This window comes from Anthonomus grandis, chromosome 1, assembly GCF_022605725.1.
Source record: "Anthonomus grandis grandis chromosome 1, icAntGran1.3, whole genome shotgun sequence".
In the NCBI taxonomy this organism is placed as follows: Eukaryota; Metazoa; Arthropoda; class Insecta; order Coleoptera; family Curculionidae; genus Anthonomus; species Anthonomus grandis.
Genome location: NC_065546.1, coordinates 28,874,878 through 28,886,932, shown reverse-complemented (window position 1 = coordinate 28,886,932; position 12,055 = coordinate 28,874,878). Strand labels below are relative to the sequence as shown.

The window sequence follows — 12,055 nt, the reverse complement described above, 5'->3', positions numbered from 1 at the left end:
TAATGAAAAAAGAATATTTACAAGACAAAATTAAAGTAACTAAAAGCTCCGCTGAATTCGACCTTCAACAACTTTTGGAAATAACCACGGATAGCATTTTCAAAACTTTAAATTTTAATAATATTCAAGACCACCACCTCAAACTTGTTTGTAAGTGGGGTAGCTCGGGACACAGTCTCTACAAACAAAAATTTTCATCGGCAACAGACACGGATGAATATATGTTTTTGACAGCAATGGTTCCGCTAAAGTCACTTGACCTTGACAACCACGGCAATGTGATTTGGGAGAATCCAAAACCGTCATCTACATTTTACTGTCGGCCTTTTAGAACATTGAAAGGCCTTTCAATGTTCTAAGCTTTCGGCCGATAAAATTTATGTTTGCCAAAGAAAACTCGGAAGTTGTTCGTAAGGAAGAAGAAAAAATATCCAAGTTAGTAAGAGAGCTTAAAGAATATAGAGTTCCCGTTCAAGGAAACACTATTCTTGTTTCCTTTGAAATGATTTTAACAATGCTTGACGGCAGTGTTGCAAATATTTTGTCCGATACAAACTCCACTGCAAAATGTATCATTTGTGGAGCTAGTCCCAAAGAAATGAACACCGATAATGTTCTGGAAAAACCTCCCAAAGAACAAAATTATCGCTTTGGTATATCAACTCTCCACTGTTGGATAAGATTTTTTGAGTGTTTGCTGCACCATTTGCAAATGAAAGTATGGCAAGTTAAAGGTGACGAAAATAAAAAAAAAATAGAAAACACCAAAAAAGTTATCCAAGCTAATGTTAAAAGCAAAATGGGTCTGATAGTAGATAAACCAAAACCTGGGTATGGCTCCACAAATGATGGAAATACTGCCAGGCGCTTCTTTCAGAATTCTGATTTAAGCGCCGAAATAACAGGCATTGATAAAGGCTTAATTGAAAAGTTTCATTTAATATTAAGAATATTGGCATCTGGTCGTAAAATTGATGTAACTAAATTTAGGGTTTTGCTTAATGAGGCCCGCCTTTAGTACTTAAGCCTTTATAGCTGGTATTACATGCCTATAGTTCAGCTCATAAAGTCTTAGTCCACGCATTCGACATTATTGACTTTTTTGAATTACCTATTGCCCAGCTTTCAGAGAACGCGTTAGAGGCTAGGCATAAGGAATTTCGAAAAATCCGGCTGTGTAACAGTCGTAAAACTTCAAAAGCAGATGCCAATACTGACATTATAAAAACTCTTTTACTAACTTCGGATCCTCATTTATCTACATATAGACAATGTTTAATTAAAAACAAAAAAACTGCCTGTGACGATGAAATTAAAAAATATCTGATAAATGAAGAATCCCACGATTCTCATTCATTTTTAGATTTAAAGGAAGCTTTAGATACTGATACCAAAACAGAAACTGATAATTCAGACTAAATTTTAAGTGGAAAATGATTTAGAATAATATCCTTTAAGTTTTTATATAGGTATATGTAATTTTTATTTTTGTTAATAAATAATTTGATTTTTTATATATTTTATTACCTAGATACATTTTTTCAAAAATATCGAAAATACAGTTTTTTTAACTACGTATTTATTATTAAATAATTTCAATTACCCGCCTATACTCCATACCTTTTTAAAATCCTATAAAAACACCTTTTTAAAAATATAAAGGTATAAATGAAGCTGTATCTATATCTATAGATATAGGTATTTACATACTATAGGTTTTATAATAAACATAAATTCAACTTTATTTTGCTCAAACAAATACCTACACCTACATGATAGCCAGATATGGTTTGTTTATGTTCTAAACATTTTCTTAACACAACCACAATTATTCTAGTTTTTATGGCATCTCACTAACTTACATATTAAAAAAGATAAGAGAGGTCCCGTATTAAAAAAACCCTGTGCAATTTCCAAAAATATGCTAGCCATGTCTCTGTAATGCATTTTGGTTGTTCTTTAATATTAATACATTAAGACATAAATATGTTTAAAACATAGGTTGTATATTACTTTTGTTCCAAAACTCCTATCTTACGCAACACTGTGCAACGTGTCCATAATTTTCAGCTTAATAAAAACTTATCTCATTCTTTTAACTTTAGAAAGGCCAACTTCCATCTCCTTTATGACTCGATCCTTGAAGCTATGACTGTGAAGGTCTACTGTGTATTTACCCTCTAACGTTAATGATGCATGTGGAGCCCTATATGATATATTGAATGGCATATTTGCCGCACACATTCCTCAGCAACAACGTAATTTCCGTAATTCCGCAGCAACGTAAAAGATTTCCAAATTATTATTCTCGAGAATTGATTAAGAATATTTATAGGAAAGAAAAGGCTTTCAAGGACTTTAAAATGTACAATTCTTTCAAAATAAATTCCATTCTCTTAGACGCCTTATCAAAGTACAAATTCGCATTGAATATAAGTTGTATATATCAAACATCGAAAGGAATATTTCTTTGGATCCATCTAGCTTTTGGAATTTTTTTGGTTCTAAGAAGGCTGGCACCAGGATTCCTGGTATGATGAGGCTACCCGATGACGTGGTAATTAAAGACCCACAAGACATAGTTGATGCTTTTGCACTGTTCTTTGGTGAGGCATTTATGCAATCAAATTTCATTAACCATTCGTCGACTTCTGATAATGTGCTCCACTTTGACATTGCCAACGTTGATGCTTACCAGATTATTTTGGCTAGTAAAAAACTCAAAAATAAGTTAACATCTAGTGTAGATGGTGTACCTAGCTTCTTGGTTAAAGATTGCATTGGTGTCCTGGCTGATCCGCTGACCTACATTTTCAACTTAATACTGTCAACAGAACAGATTCCTGAAATTTGGACGACTGCTAAAATAATACCTATTATAAAAGCTGGGGACTCTGATCAAATCGTGAACTACAGGCCAATCTCATTACTCGGTCGCTATTTAGTCACGCAAAAGAACTCATCTCTGTAGACCAGCATGGATTTTTTAGCGGCCAATCTTGTGTTACTAACTTATCCTGTCTGTCTAGCCACATCTGTGAATCACTTGATGTTAATACTCAAGTCGATGTTATTTATACCGACTTCCAAAAAGCCTTTGATCGGATAGAAAACTATATTTTGCTGAATAAATTAACTCAGTATGGTTTTTCAGGGAGATTATTTAATTTATTTTATTCCTACTTGATTGGTAGATCTCAATATGTCGAATATGAGGGCTTTAAATCGAAACTTTTTAACGTAACGTCGGGTGTGCCACACGGCTCGAACGTGGGTCCGCTCCTGTTTAGTTTATTTATAAATTACTTGATCGAGTCACTCACTGATGATAATTTGAACTTTGAAGCTATATTTAAATATATATAGTTTGGAGGATTGTGTTATTCTTCAGAACTGCCTAAATACATTGGAGGTATGGTGCGCTGTTAACAGGTTAGGCTTGAATGCGGCTAAATGTAGTGTGGTCAGTTACTCTAGATCAAAAACACCCTTAAATTTTGATTTCTTTATTAATGATACTATTTTGAGTAGATTAGAGCAAATTACTGATCTTGGTATCACCTTTGACTCTGAATTTGCATTCGCTCCACACTTCAACAACATAGTCAAGTCAGCCCTGAGAAGGCTTGGGTTCATAATTAGAAGTTCTCAGAGTTTTACTTTGGAATCTACATTAAGACTACTTTTCTGTTACTTTGTGTGATCAAAACTGGAGTTTGGCTGCATTATATGGAACCCGCTCTATCAGAATCATGTTGGTCTCCTTGAATCTGTTCAGCGTAGATTTGCTAAGTTTTTGGCCTTCAGGCAGAATGACATATATCCAGTTAGAGAGTTTGATCATCGGTAACTATTGGAACGCTTCAATCTACATCCATTACATCTCTGAAGAATGATCTTCTCTGTAAAATTCCTGCATGGGTTACTGAATGGATTAATTGATAGTCCTGTACTTCTTTCTGGTGTTTGTTTCATGGTGCCTAGGCTTAATGCTAGATATCCCCTAATATTCTTTCTGCCAAGGTCTTATACTAACATCCTGTTTTTTACAATATGCGCTATATTTAATCGGATCTGTCACATGTGCGATATAAATTTCTCTCCGGTTCATGTGATTGTCGATATCTTGGTAGATCATTACTCTTGGGATTAAGACCCATGTGTTTAAAGTTATAGTTAGTATAGGCATGATACTAATACTCGAGAAGATAAACCCACGCGCATGAGATGAGCCTATCTCCCTCGCACGCCTGACGTCAGTCGATGATAAATTTAATTTAGTCTTTAATAAAATCAAATTCAGTTGATTTCAATGAAGAAGTTTCACTTTTCAAGTATTTAATTTTTAACTTGATTATAATAAATACATATTACAAAATGTCTGGCCTCTCATTTTCTATTCAATTCTATTCAATTGATTACAATTTTCCTGACCTTGATGTAAGAGTATGTATATTTTAAATGTTTCTGAGAAACAGTAATAAAAGATTTTTTTAATTTCCTTCAGTTCATATTACAAGAAAAACATGGAGAGGGATATGCAATGTAAATATTATTAAGTCTTTGAGCTATAAAATTTCTTCTGATCAGTTCTCCACAAATTTTAATAATGCTGATACCCCTGGCTTTACACTACAATACATATTTATTTAAACATTTATTTTGTCTTTTTTTACATGAATCATTTAGTAAATTGATTTATAAGGTTTGCACTGTCTATTTTTTTATTTTATTTCCTGCTCGTATCATACCACTTCCTGTGTTCACTGAGACAAGACATAGGTATAGCGGCTAAGAGACCTGAGCACCCGGAATGGATCAGAATTAATGTTTTTCTTACAACATGTTTTTTTAAGAGTTTCTTTTTATTTTATGTAAACATCTATCCTTGAATTAAGTTTTTAGTAATATTATAGTTCCAAGATATGTTGTTAGTATTATAAGAGACCAACAAATATATTCTATGTAAGTGACATACAGGGTGATTGATGGTTGATGGTACCTTAGACGTTTACGGAGAACGGAAAATAATTTTTTTTTGAACATTTGGCAACATGGGTTTTAGCTGATGTTCTAACGATTAAAAATATTTTTAGCGATGCAGCGTTGACGCTTATACCAAAAAGTAGTAGCAACTTTGTTATTTTAAATGGAATACCCTATATATTTTTTTATTTTCCGATCCGCTATCACTTTATGATTGGTTCTGTATAAGGTATTCCTATACCTTTCTTTAGTGGTTTTCGAGAAATTAATTATTTTCTTTATTTTTTGACGAAAACATAGATCCAAATACATTTATATTACTACGGCACTGGAACGCGCAGAATCTTGAAATTATATAAGTAATTTATGGAAGTATTGTACATTATTTTTCACTATGAAAATTTGTTCTACGTTATACAGGGTTGCTCAAAATTAGTGATTTTACCGCGAGATACAAAAATGGTAAAAAGTGCATTTTTTTAAATGGAACACCCTGTATATTATAACATATTAAAATAAATTAAAATCCCTGTCTAAAGAGATATTATGTTTCTATATCGAAGTAGTTCGGTTTAGGAAATAAAAGCAATTTTCTGTAAAAATCGGAATATTTTGACATATTTGCTTTAGTTGGCCATGACAGGTCATGATGAAACAATGCTATGCTATTGATGTTTGACAGTGACATTTAGTTGATTAATAGTAAATACGCTTGGGTGTTTTTTTAAAATAGTGACGTAAAAATTCATTCAAATGGAAAGAAATAGTTATTTAAATGAAGTTTTGATGAATCTATTTATTATTCATGGACAATGTGACAAAATTGTAGCAAGAACATGCAGAAAGTTCAAAGAAATGTACCCGAATTTACAAAAAATGGATTAAAGAAAATTTGTGCGAATACAAAATAACTTTATACAATTTGGTTCACAACTTAAAAATGATACAAGATTATAAGCAATTTACAATAAATTTTCAAAATGATTGCCATTGACTTCTAAGCAATTCAAAAGCCTGCGTTGTACAGCATGTGTTGTCGCTGCTTGTATTTCAGAAGGATCTAGTTGACCAATGCAATTGATAACTCGTTGACGTAGTTCCTGTTTACTGTTTACCGGTGTCTTGTATACCATTTGCTTCAAATTACCCCAAAAGTAAAAACCAAGTGGTGTAAGATCAGGTGATCTCGCAGGCCAGTCCCATGGTCCCAAACGCCTAAACCAGCGGTCATCGAATTTCTCAAATAACTCACGTGTCACCTCCTCAGTGCAATGAGCAGGTGCCAGCAAGGCATTGCAGGTGAACCAGCAAGTGCGATAATCTTCAAGCGTTAAATTTTCCAGAAAATGTTCTACTACTGAGCGCAAAATCTGAATGTATTTATGGGAGTTTAATGACCCGTCGTAAATAAAAAAAGATATTTGATTGTCTTTTAGTAAACAAAAAACATTAAAACTAAATTTTTCTTGAAACCCCATTTTAACCATGTGTGGGTTTGATTAGTCCAAAAATGTTGATTTCTTCTATTAAAAATACCTTCTCTAGAAAACTTTGCTTCGTCTGTCCATATTATTTTTTCTAGAAAGTTTGGATCCTCTTGAGTGCGTGTCAGAAGTATCTCACAATATTGAATGCGACGTTGGTAATCATCCAGTTTCAGCTGATGAACTTTTGAATATTTAAAGGGATGCATATTATTGTCGTTCAGAGTTCTTTGCACAGAATAATAAGTTAGGCCTAAATCATCTGCTGCACTCCGGATGGAAGCTTGTGGATATGCGTGGAAGTAGGCTAAAACATTCACGATGTTGTCCTCATCAGACGTTACAGGCTTGGGCAAACTTGTATCATTTTTAAGTTGTGAACCAAATTGTATAAAGTTATTTTGTATTCGCACAAATTCTCTTTTATCCATTTTTTGTAAATTCGGGTACATTTCTTTGAACTTTCTGCATGTTTTTGCTACAATTTTGTCACATTGTCCATGAATAATAAATAGATTAATAAAAACTTCATTTGAATAACTATTTCTTTCCATTTTAATGAATTTTTAGGTCACTATTTTAAAAAAACACCCAAGCGTATTTACTATTAATCAACTAAATGTCACTGTCAAACATCAATAGCATAGCATTGTTTTATCATGACCTTTCATGGCCAACTAAAGCAAATATGTCAAAATATTCCGATTTTTACAGAAAATTGCTTTTATTTCCGAAACCGAACTACTTCGATACAGGTACATAATACCTCTTTAGACAGGGATTTTAATTTCCTTTTAGAATATGTTATAATATACAGGGTGTTCCATTTAAAAAAATACACTTTTTACCATTTTTGTATCTAGCAGTAAAATCACTAATTTAGAGCAACCCTGTATAACGTAGAACAAATTTTCATAGTGAAAAATAATGTACAACACTTCCATAAATTACGTTTATAATTTCAAGGTTCTGCGCGTTCCAGTGCCGTAGTAATACAAATTTATTTGGATCTATGTTTTCGTCAAAAAATAAAGAAAATAATTAATTTCTCGAAGACCACTAAAGATAGGTATAGGAATACCTTATACAGAACCAATCATAAAGTGATAGCGGATCGGAAAATAAAAAAATATATAGGGTATTCCATTTAAAATAACAAAGTTGCTACTACTTTTTGGTATAAGCGGCAATGCTACATCGCTAAAAATATTTTTAATCGTTAGATCATCAGCTAAAACCTATGTTGCCAAATTTTCAAAAAAAAATATTTTCCGTTTTCCGTAAACGTCTAAGGTACCATCAACCATCAATCACCCTGTATGTTTATACTAAAAAGTTGTTTTCATTTTGAAAGAGTTTATTTTGTTTTGTCGATGGATATATTGTTTCTTTCGATAATACTCTGTTATAGAATTTTTAATTAATTTTTAAAATTAATATTTAGATTATAATTTAAATAATTTTAAAATCTGTTTAATTTTTCTTTAGGAAACAGATACAAGTACATATTAAATAAGAATAATTCATCCTCTATTGACTCTATGTGTTAATAAAATGAGGATATTATTAACCTAATGGGAATGCCTTTAGATGTATTATGAGAAAATAGCACAAAAATGTTGACCTTTTTTAATCTGTATAAAATTAGGGTAGTTCAGTGCTAACAAAATAATTTTAAACATTTTTAGATTAATTCTAATTTATATAAAGTCTGTTATAATGAATTATTGAATATTATGTATATCATTTTAAGTATTTTTTTTTCCAGGAAAATTAAATAATAAATGTATTAAAGCAAAAAAAACATTGTTTTATTTCCATTTGTCTAATTGGTGATATGTCATACACTATTGTTAGTACACTTTCGTAGATTATTGCAGTAAATTAACCTATTTAGATATGTAAAATAAAGCTGAAAAGTTTTATTTTTGTTCAGATCAATATCTGATGCTAACACCTAAACAAAAAGGCTCTTTTCTCTATGAGTAACCTTTTTGATTAGGCGTTTGCTTTAGATATTACGATTAAATGATAAGATTGTCAGATTAAATAGAATGTGATTTCCCGCCTTAATTTGGCCACGCCTTTCTACCATTTCAATTGGTCCAATTAGACACGTAAAACTGTCAAGTTAGTTACAACAGTTTCCGCTGCCAAGCGAGAGGCCGCTAGCTGATTTGTCAGAAGAATTTCTTTCAGTTTGTATGCAACCACCACTTCTCTATATATTTGTGTTCTGTGCTTTAGATGTTGGATGGATTTAGGGTTAGGGCATGGTTTATTTGTTTTGTGTTTGCTTTTAGTGACAAATGTGGCAGAGTTTATTAAATTATAATAATTAAACATTTTTATCATGGTGTACTGTGCAGTAATGGGTTGTTCAAACAACAACAACAAAAAAAGTAAGGTAGTTTCGGATTGCCGATTCTTTAGATTTCCAAAGGACAAACAAGTTTGTGGACAATGGGTTTTAAAATGTTACCAGCAACGTAAATTTAATGTAAAAACAGCAACAATATGTTCAAAACATTTCGCAGAAAGCGATTACTGTTTTAAAGAAAAACTTTTGGAATTACCACAAAATAAATGGAAATTGAAAAAAGATGCAGTGCCTTCCTTAAATTTGGAAAAGTCCCCAACTGTGCAAACATCTACTCAGCAAAATCGTAATATGAAAATAAAGAAAGAGCAAAATAGGCAGTTAATAAAAGATTCGTAAGTACTTTAAGTAGATACCTACAGGGTGTTTGCCAAATAAGGCTTGTCGCTACCTTTTTTATTATTAATAAGTTAAGAGGCGTTCATATGTAGTTCCACCTATTCATGGGCAGTAAAGGCCGTTTACAGCACGCATTTATATGTGTAAATTTTGCATGTTTTGCACTAGGGCAGTAAAGCTACTTTACCGCAGTTTATTTATTTATTTATTTTATTTTATTTTATTTTATTTTATTTTATTTTATTTATTTTACGGGATCAACCCCATTACAACAGTAAATTAAATACAAAAATCAATTGAACCTAACCATACTTAACAGTAAAATACTAACTATTAAGCAGTAATAAAGCCTACTTATAAATGTAAAATACCGAAAATAGTTTTATAACTTAAATCAATATAACAGAATTCTAAAAATACTAAAAACATACCCAACTAAAGTATAATATTCAGTATTGTACTAAAAAAAAAAAAAAAAATTAAACAATTTCTCTTATTTGACTCTTAAATCTAGATAAGGAAATGCCCAAAATTTCAACCTCCTCTCAATTCTTAGAGTTCTTTCAATAGGAGCATGTAATGCATGATTGGCGCTATGAAATGGTAATGAAAAGACACGATACTGCCTTAAATTCCTAGATGGAATATTAAATTGTATTGTCATCAGAAGTTCTGGACAAATTATCTGACCATTCAATAATTTATACAAAAAAATTAAATCTGCATATATCCGTCTTTGTCTCAATGTCTTCATATCAAGCATTTCTAAAACAATATCATAAACATGATCATCCAGAATTCTTATTCGAAGTTTATAGAGACAAAACCTAATAAATTTGTTCTGAACTCTTTCCAAGGACAAGCAATTATTCATGTAAAAGGGCAACCATATCACTGAGCCATATTCCAGCAATGAAACAACCAATGACATGTATAACCTCTTACAGGTCTCTATAGAAAATTCTTTACAGTTCCTTAGTACAAAACCCAGATTCTTAGAGGATTTGAGAACAATATTGTTTATGTGTGCATTAAAGTTTAAATGATCATCAAACGAGATACCAAGATCTTTAACTATGCTGCAATATTGAAGTGTACTTCCTTGAATGTTATATGAAGTGACAACCTTTTTAGTTCGCTTGAGAAAACTTATATAATTGCATTTGCTTACATTCAAAAACAAATTGTTGTTAACACACCACTCATTCAATCTATCCTAATCACTTTGCAACAAAATCTGATCAAGTATTGATAAAATCTCTCTAAAAAACTTCAAATCATCAGCAAATAAAAGGAAGTCACTGTTCTCAAAACAGGCACCAATATCATTCACAAAAATATTAAAGAGCAACGGTGAACAGTGCCCACCTTGTGGAACACCTGAAGTGACATTAATATAGCTTGATCTTGCATTACCTATTCGTGCCTGCTGGGTCCTCCCTGACAGGGAATTTACAAACCAATTCACCATAAGATTAGAAAATCCAAAAATATCCAATTTTTTTGCCAAAATACTATGGTCAACTCTGTCGAACGCCCTGGAGAAGTCGGTGTAGATTACATCCATCTGACATCCCCTCTCCAAGGCATTCAACAGATTCTCCTGAAACACTAACAAATTAGTCACAGTAGACTTTCCAGAAATAAATCCATGTTGTTCGCTAAGTAACAACTCTTTACAATAAAAATATAATTGATCATAGATAAGACTGTCCAGGAGCTTCAGAATGGCTGATTGTATACAAACACTTCTGTAATTCTCGATTTTGCTATTGTCGCCAGATTATATTTAGCTTTGTTTATTACTTAGCTTTGTTAACAACATTTATGTTTTATAACAATAAAGCTTTCTTGAATTTGACTATTGCTATTGTAAGTAATCTCTTATTTATTGTAGCCAGCAAGAACCTGGAATTTCTCATATTGAAAAAGAAACAGAACTTGAAATATCCAAATATTGAGACTGGAGGTGACAAATTCTGTGAGAAAACAAGAACTGTTTCTACTCAGACAACAAGGTAGGAAATAAATTAATAAAAATGAAGTATAATAATATTTACAAAACATTTTTTTAGTGATGATGATCTTCAGCAAAAAATAAAAATGCTTCAAGCGGAAAATACAAATTTAATACAGATTTAAAAAAAAAATACACCCTGTATCTAGGAAACGAATTAGGTTAGAATATACGATTATATGAAAAAAAAATCGCATTTTTATCTGGTAAATATGCCCTTAAAATCTTTGCACTCAATTTAGTCGAATCACCCTGTATATAGGTACTAAAGTGGAATTAATAAAACTTTGGTTGTATGTCATCAATGGCACAATGAGTTTTCTTTTGGCATTTACTCGCAACACTATTATTACTAGCAACAAATGGGTACTCTGGATACTCATGTATACTTAGCGCATACAATTTTATGAAAATTAATTCTCACAATATGCTGTATATCTGTCAATCCTTTATTTTTTTGGTTCTAGTTTTTTTACAACATAACTAAATATATGTACATATTACCGCACTGATCACTGATATTTTTCGGCAAAGGCATTCATCTAAAGTAAAAAAAAGTTAAATAAAAACCATCCGTTTTTTTTGCTATAAACTATTATTAATTTATTATTAATTATCAAGCCTTCAAACTTTTCATATTGTGTATATGTATTTACTTTCAAATTGAAATACCTTGAATAATAAAAATCGTTTTTTAAACCTTCTCCAAAACCAAATGGGCATTTATATCAACTTTTCTATAATACTTACCTAATTTTTAAAGGCTTACTATCCTAGTACGGATCGACGAATCCTACATACTATTAAGGAAATATTTTACATACTATTATAATAATCATAGCATATTTC

The 12,055-nt window shown here is 31.5% G+C and overlaps 1 long non-coding RNA gene across 1 annotated transcript; it reads left to right on the top strand.

Annotated features, from left to right (window-relative positions):
- The first annotated feature begins 8,691 nt into the window (after nucleotides 1-8,691).
- LOC126737928 (uncharacterized) lies at nucleotides 8,692-11,519 on the top strand. Its single transcript, XR_007661166.1, has 3 exons — nucleotides 8,692-9,185; nucleotides 11,087-11,207; nucleotides 11,265-11,519. It is a non-coding gene; the product is annotated as an uncharacterized LOC126737928 (long non-coding RNA).
- Nucleotides 11,520-12,055: the final 536 nt, after the last annotated feature.